The sequence below is a fragment of the Sceloporus occidentalis genome, unplaced genomic scaffold (genome assembly GCF_023333645.1).
Source record: "Sceloporus occidentalis isolate IW3139 unplaced genomic scaffold, rSceOcc1.0.p SCAF_321, whole genome shotgun sequence".
Classification (NCBI taxonomy): Eukaryota; Metazoa; Chordata; class Lepidosauria; order Squamata; family Phrynosomatidae; genus Sceloporus; species Sceloporus occidentalis.
Genome location: NW_028317301.1, coordinates 358,270 through 366,565, shown reverse-complemented (window position 1 = coordinate 366,565; position 8,296 = coordinate 358,270).

Genomic DNA, 8,296 nt, shown 5'->3' with positions numbered 1-8,296 from the left:
ACGACATCAGCGGGACCGGCCACTTACATCAGCGGGACCACCGGACAATGTCAGGAGGACCTTCTGCTGTAAAAGTCAAAGGCCTGTGTGAGCAGCCAAACTATTAGCGCAGAGTCACAAAACATTGTGTTACGTCACTCCACTGCGCTCCCACCTCTGGCAAGTAGGCCAAGTCCTGCCTGTTGGACTACATTTGGACCGGCCCAGAGGATGAGTGTCCCTCCAGGTGGTTCTATTTCAGGGGTGTCCAACCTGCGGCCCTCCAGCTGCTGCATGAGTACATCTCCCATACTCCAGTCCCTTAGTTGAAAGAGCATTATGGGAGATGTAGTCCTGCAGCAGCTGGAGGGCCGCAGGTTGGACACCCCTGTTCTGTTTTCTTACGTAATTTGGTTTTTTTTGCATAAACAATAACCTTAAGACTTCTGAAAAACGGAAAAAGTTATTTTTATTACCGTGAACCAAAACTTCCATGTCAATGAATTATCTTTTTTGTCTCAGACGTTTGATTTGTCCTCGTATGTACATTTGTATAAACCTACAGCAATCCATACCATTATACTGTTTTCTAGGCCAACATATAAGTAACGTACATTGATTGATAACAAAAGAATGGTTTTCATATCTATTTCTTGCTTGTGAGTTTTAATAGGGCATTATCCGAATTCAAAACAGGAACGTCTATGGCAGAAGTGTTGACACTTAAGCCATAGGTGTGACAATGAAAAATGAGATAGCCGGCCTTAGCGATGCTCTGTGAATTAATTTAGAATCTAAAATTTAAACCATCGATGACAACCATGCACTTGCATAAAATGTGTTAAAAGTGTCACTTTGTTTTGACACCGAGATTATTTAACTGAAATCAGCTATTTCAAACCAATTAAAATTAATACCAGATACCAAGGGCCATGCACTTAAAGTGTAAAAAAAACTGATTGTTTTTAATATTTAGGTAATTATTCACATTCCAACAAATATTTGTCATAAGAATTTCAGTCACACAAACAGTGTATAAATTGAATGAAAAATATCTATGTTAATAATTTATTTGAACCTCTTCAAATGGTGTTGCCATAATTTAGAGACAGCCATCCTATTTAATATAAAGCCATTGTGGTTGGGAAATAGGTTGGACTCGAGTTGGGTTTGACTGGAAGGGTCTCATCCTTGACAGAGCACCAAGTTGAGTTGAGTTTTACTGGTAAACATAGACATCTCAAATTCAAGTGCAGTTGAGTCAGATTGAGCTGACCATGTTGTCAACAAGTCAAAAAAGAACTTGTAAATATAAAGGTTTCTCCTCAGGAGAAAAGTTAAGTTAACCCAGACGGTCATCAAACACAATATGGCTTGCAGACTTGACAAACTCCACCACTAACTTGACTGTTGACTTGCAGACTCAACCGACAACTTGTACGAGAGGCTCAACAACTAGTTTAAGAGGCATTAGGTGCAGCTTGACAGCAGTTATGTCAGGAACAGAACTGTAATGGTAGACCTTAATTGTCCTACTCAATTCAATCAATTGGAACTCTCAAATTCCTTTGCAGTTGAGTTGGATTGAGGTGACTTTCAGGTTGTCAACAAGTCAAAAAAACTATTCAACTTGCAAATTCAAACTTTCCTCCTCTGGAGAACATGAGTTGACCCAGAGCATTATGAAACACAGTAAGGCTTGAAGAGTTGATGAACAACTTCACCATTAAGTTGACTGTTGACTTAACAAGCAGACTCAACTGCTAACTCGTATAAGAGGCTCAACAGCCAACTTGACAGATTAAATGTGACTTGACAGATGTTAAGTTCAACTCAACAGCAACTGTCAACACAATAGAACCCGAACAGACAACTTTCCATGTCCTCCTCAACTCAATCCGACTTTTTACGACCAGATGACCTCGAGGTGCCTTGGTTGAGTGCTGCTCAATGGTTTTGCGTTGCCTCTGTAACTTGCCTCACAATTCAAACTTCATTAATCATCTTCATTAAGTCTTCCTTTTAGGTGCGAGGCTAACCGGAAAGTATTGATGCAGAGTGCTTTGCTTCCTTAACCACCAGCCATGAAACAATTGTGTGACTTTCAGCTCCCATGCCAAGCACCTCATTTATAGATCCATGGAAATGTGAGCAAATGCTTAATGGCTCAACAACCACCGGACACCCTTGATCTCCTTTAACATTCTGCACTGCTGAGGTTAATTAAATTGGTCATAGAATGTGCACACCCATATTTCTATATTCAGCCAAGTAACACATTTTTATTACACATAATTAATAGATTCTCTTGTTTAGTAAATTCTCTTGCTTTTATTTTGTATAAAACTGTATAATTTTGGAAAATTGTTAAAAAAAAACAGTTGATACGAGGCAGGCCTAGACTTGGCACATGCCAAGAGGTCTGGTGGCCAGGAGGGCCACATACTTACCCATACTTCAGGCCATACAAGGCACCATTATAAAAAATGTAGATTTTTTTTTATTATGCAATTCGCCATACACTTTTAATCACAACATAAATTCTTAAAGCTGTTTAAGATTCAAGAGTGTAACACGATCCAGAAAGTCTTTGATGTGGTTACCAGAGTGCGTAGCTGCATAAAAAATGATAAATAATTTGATTATAAATATTAATAGGATCTTATCTGTTGAAATCAGGATCTGCATACCATCGATAGATGGGGGGGGGGACTCTGAGGGCGACCTCTTGTTCTTCGTACAATTCTGTTAATAACAGGTGACCGGAGAGCTCTTTTTATCAGCCCGCGCATATTTATACATTTATAAATTTATGTAATACTATCTGACCTCTGATTGTCTAAATTTTCCCATTATCATATTTTTTGGTTAACTTTTTTAATGTATTTTAATGTTTTCTTCTAAGTTAAAAAATAAAAAGCATTTAAAATATTATGGAAAGAAAAACATGTGAACAATATTTAGGATGTAAAAAAACAAATTACAAGAAACTTTTTTTTGTATCTTTTTTGTTTCTATTAAGTAGAAGTGCAGCCTACAGCATACCTTGCAGCAGTAAGATACCGGAAATAATTTCCCCAGATATTTAAAAATTTACAATGCATCGGAGTTGATAATTACAGCACTTCAAGTGAGAGATTTACTATTCTCCAAAGTGATATTGTTTTGATGGGGATTTTCAGTGTAAATTAAAACCATCCAGTGTTTTACAAGATTCACAATAAAATCTTATGTTTTTCTGTATAGTTTATTCCCAATAAAAAAAATAATCAAATATTCAAAACATATCTTCCATAATTGGAGTGTTTTCCTTTGATAACATGGGAGTTTGGGCAAAAAAAGTAGCATTTGATATTTGGTTACATTATAACGTCTGTTGCTTCATAATTTACAGCTGGTATGCAACTTGGTAGAGAGGGGTCATACTAGCTTGGTTCCCTAAATCCCCTACCATAATATATATATATATATATATATATATATATATATATATATATATATATATATGTAAGAAAATAGAATATAAGGGTGTATTCACAAATATATAGAGATTCAAAATTTCACATGTAAGTATTACAAACTTCGCCCTTTTAGCAAATAAAACCTGGCTAATTGAAACACAAATAATAATAATAATAATAAAAAAAAAATAATAATTAAAAAAAAAAAATATATATATATATATATATATATAGTGGCAAAGTTAGAGAGGCTTTCCATGTCAGTAGCAGGTTGGAGCGCTCTCTATTCCCAGCATGAAAGGGTTAATAGATGGAAGTCAACCCATTCAGGTAAATTCAATAATTAACGTGTACTGCAATGTTTAAGGGTCAGGTTTTGGGGGCATTAGCAGTCTGACCACAGGGAGAGGGGCCGTTAAGCCCGAGGCCCTAAGACTCTAAGGAAAAGGGTACGGTTTAACCCCTTAATGACAAAATACATTGTTTTTAATGGGTCATTGACCGCCCATTGTCCTTAAAGGGTTAAACAAGCCTGTGTGGTTAAGTTGCGGTGACTACTTGGTTTATAACTGGGAAATGGATTAGCCGGACAGCTGGTTAGTTAGGGAATATTTTGTTTAGATGGAGTAGGATTTGTGAATCTTGCCCTTGGGTTATATATATAATAAAAAGGTGTCAAGAAACCTTTTATGAGACTGAATAATGATCACATGACAATTCTGATAAACATTCCAAAAGAATGATCCAACGGTGGTCATCGAACTGGATGAAATGGTCCTAACAAGAATGAATTAAAGTGGACCTGTCACTTTCCCAACTTTATTTACAGGTTAAGATAAGTGATGTATAAAAAACCCAGCTCTTGCAAACACAATGACATCATCGATCTTAACTTCCTGTTCCTGTGATCTAGATCTCCGTTAATCTATTGCTTCCTTCTGACAGACTCTGAATGTCTCTGGTAGTGACGGTAGGGTGGGGAGAAACTTAATGGTTTGCCACATTTTGCCACAAAGACATGAAAAGACAAGAGATTTGGATTATCAGAAATCAAATTCAATTATGTTTGGTTATTGATTATAATATCAAATGCCTAATATCCATGTATTGCCACCAACTTTGTAGATGTCTACGTGGGGCTGACGTACGACGCGTTATTAATGAACTTCTGTCAAACGCTGACGAGAAAATTAACTTTTTATATTATCTAAGTTATTTTTTTTGTTATTATTCCGCACAATTGGAGCAAATCTTAATTAACTGAAATACGTTAATGGTAATCTATCATAGCAGAAGGACGGCTTTTGTGTCAAGGAACAAAAACAGATTATATGGAATCGTCGATTATGTATTCCGGTTAAAACGCATTCAAAAGATATCTCTTTTTTTTTTTTCCCTGAATTGTAACAGTGAAGGTTATACGACTTTATCTTCTGAACGTAAGCAAATTGTTACTTAGGAACCTTTTCTTTCCGACCGTTCTGGGCACAAAACTACAATTGTAATTTATAATAACGCAGTCATTTGGAGGCCGAGAGGATGTGAAATGATGGAAGATATGTGTTGTATTATTTGAGAAGATCCCTGTCGGTGAATTTGACCTCTCTGAAAGACAACCTTATCCAGAACGCCAAGCGTCCCAAACTTTAAATAGGAACATATGGCCAAAGTCAACTGGAATTGGCACAATAGGGCCATAAACTCCAAGACCCAGTAATAGTCTCACTTGGAATTTATAGAAAGATTTTTTATTTTTTTTGGCGTCTTGTAATGGTAAATCAATTTAAAGCAGGGTACTGATTCCTCGTGTATTGATTTAAACATCTTAACTACAAATTATTTGTTACCTTCCTATAATTGGATTGTTCTCATTAAAAAGAAGCTTGTTTAATGCTGCTTTGTAATTTAGCCGGCGCGTGTTTCTTGAATCTACGACCTGTGAAGCCGGAATGCATTGTATAATACAAGGTACATTAGTATTGTACGACGTGGCGTGGATTAACCCCTTAATGACAGACCCAGTACATGTACGGGCTCAAAATGCATTGTTTTCAATGGGTTTAGGGACCGCCCATTCTCCTTAAGGGGTTAAATAAATAATCGGGCTACGTTTGGCAAAATTTACTTTTTTTATGTTCTTTTAGAATGTAATGCTGTGCTCCCAAGGCGTTTTGAGTCCAAACAAATAGCAAATATCTTCCCCCTTCTTATACCCCCATACATACCCCCATAGTGTAACTGGGTCAGTTACAATAGAGATATATGGCCTCTCCAACCGGCCAACGGCCCAGAAGACCACCATGGGACACTGATCGCCCAGCAGGAGGCGACAGAGGGGCTGCCAGTTCCCCAAGCCCATTGGTCAAGGCTGGAATACGCCATCGTGTAGCATACCAAATAAAAGTACGGCAGAAAATATGTATTTTCGTAAAAAAATATGTATTTTAGTAAAAAGACACTAAAAAAATAACACTAAAGGTAAGATACTGATGGGACCAAAAAAACAGCCTTAAATAATCTTTAAAAATTTAACACATTCACTTGTTGAAAGAATTCGGAGAACATCTTCACAGAACGATGCCCAAAACCTTAAGGCTATCCATATATATATAAAAAGAAGCCGTTTCAGGTCGTATCAGTGCAAATGAAATAAAAATTCCAATCAAATTTAGTCTGAACAGGTTTTCAAGCCATAAAGTTATATGCGAGGCAGCAACATAACTCTGCATAATATCGGTGATGAACTGTCATATGTAGGAAGTAACGGTATGATTAACAAGAAGCTTGTTCACAGCAGGAGATAAACAGATAAATCATTCCAAAGCACCGTTAGCATCAAAATACCATCGAAAGATCTTTCTAATTAACTTCCATAAAGACTTTTTTTTAATGCACGAGGATTACACAGGACTCTAAGTAGTTTCTAACGCTTACAGCACTCTCCCTGTCTTTCTTAACCTTGTAAACTTTCTAACGTGTCCATTAAACATAAGTGTGGAAAATAAGAACATTTAGCGTCCAAAATCTATTTAACGCATATTTTTTTAGGTACTAGTTAAATTTAGATTTTTTTTTTGCAAGACACTTGCAATACAAAGTGTTACATTTGTAGCAGGCAGTTTAATTACATAACCTCGAACGGGGAGGTTCAATTGAACATTATTATTTTTTATTACTAATTCAAACAGAGTAAAATGTGTATTAAAATCTAACCCTTTAAATGCTTATTCATATTTAATTAATTTAATCTGGCATTGAAAAGTATAAATTGTTGCATTATTTTTAGACTCGGTGTTTGTTTTACTTTTTCTAATGTATATAAAGAATATAAAAAATTATACAATATCATCTACAAATTGTTAATATGTATCAACTTAATGAGTTAAATCAAGCAACATAGCTCTGTTGATAAACTTTTGATAAACTCAATGTTACTTTTTTAACTGTTTAGTCCCAAATTTGTTTAACAAAGTTTCACGATGCTTCTCTCCCTCCAGTATATGGCAAATACTATTTTTATTTTGTCTTTACATTGAAATTGACTTTATGCATTATGTATTTTCAGTGGACCGGATTTCATGTCTGTACAAAATCCAACTGCATGCTGGTTTCTAAAAATATGGAAAAAAAACCCACTCAATTACAGATAAAAAGTTTTATCGAATATAACTGCAATTGTAAACGAATGATGTTCTTTCTACTCTCCATGTCTGTATTACAGACAACTATGTGAAAAAGTAATAAAATACATAGAGATCTGGAAGTGAGAAGTGATTGAAAGGTTTAATATTCATTGAGTATTCTAACATGAGCAAATATATAAAGATTGTATCTGGTGTATGAGTTTGGTATATACTGTAAGACTGAAATGAATTGTGTGCTTTTGTACTTTAGTGTAGTTGTAAATATTAAAAAATGGAAAAGAAACGGGGGGAGGGGACCCCCTGCCCCTCCCTGGGTAAGAAACACATTGGCACACGTTACACACTTTCACACTAACACACATACACACACTCACTCATGCTACAAATATAGTTATTATTATTATTATTATTATCCTTTATTTATATAGCGCCAACAGTTTACTAACACAACCTGAACACACACTTACACACTCAGGCTAACACACACTTACACATACACACTCATGCTAACACTCACACATATATTTACATACAATATCACACACATACATATACATACACACTCATGGTAACATACACACTCATGCTAACACACATACACAGTCACGCTCACAGTCCCTCTTAAACACACTACACACTGATGATAACACATGCACATTCACTGTAACATTGTAACATATATGCATGCATACATACTCCCTCTCTAACTCCCCATCTCCCACTCTGTGTCTCCTTCACTTACTCCCATACCCCTTCTCTCACTCCCTTGAGGAGGTAAATCATGGGATACTTTATGTGGGAACAGCATCCCACCAGAAGTGGTAGAGGGTAATACACTGAGGGAATTTAAATGTATCAGATCGGCATATGGCTTCTGAATTTAAGACAAGACCAATGTTTAATTAAGGTTTGAGTCTTTACAGCAGGAGAAACGGGCGACTAGACGGGCCGAATGGTTCTAATCGGTCCTCGAATTCTAGTTGTCTCCCTGCAGACCAACCTTTCAATATTTCCTGACTTTGACCTGGTTTGCAGTAAGCAAACGCTGATATGTCATCTCGCATTGCATCAAACTGAAACATACAGACCCCACACCAGCTGTTTATAATCCAGGGCTGGGTTTAAAATGTCATCTGTGACATATACCATCTCAAAAAGAAGCTCAAATGTCAAGATTTAGTACAATTCATTTGCAGCTCGCACTCAGATTAG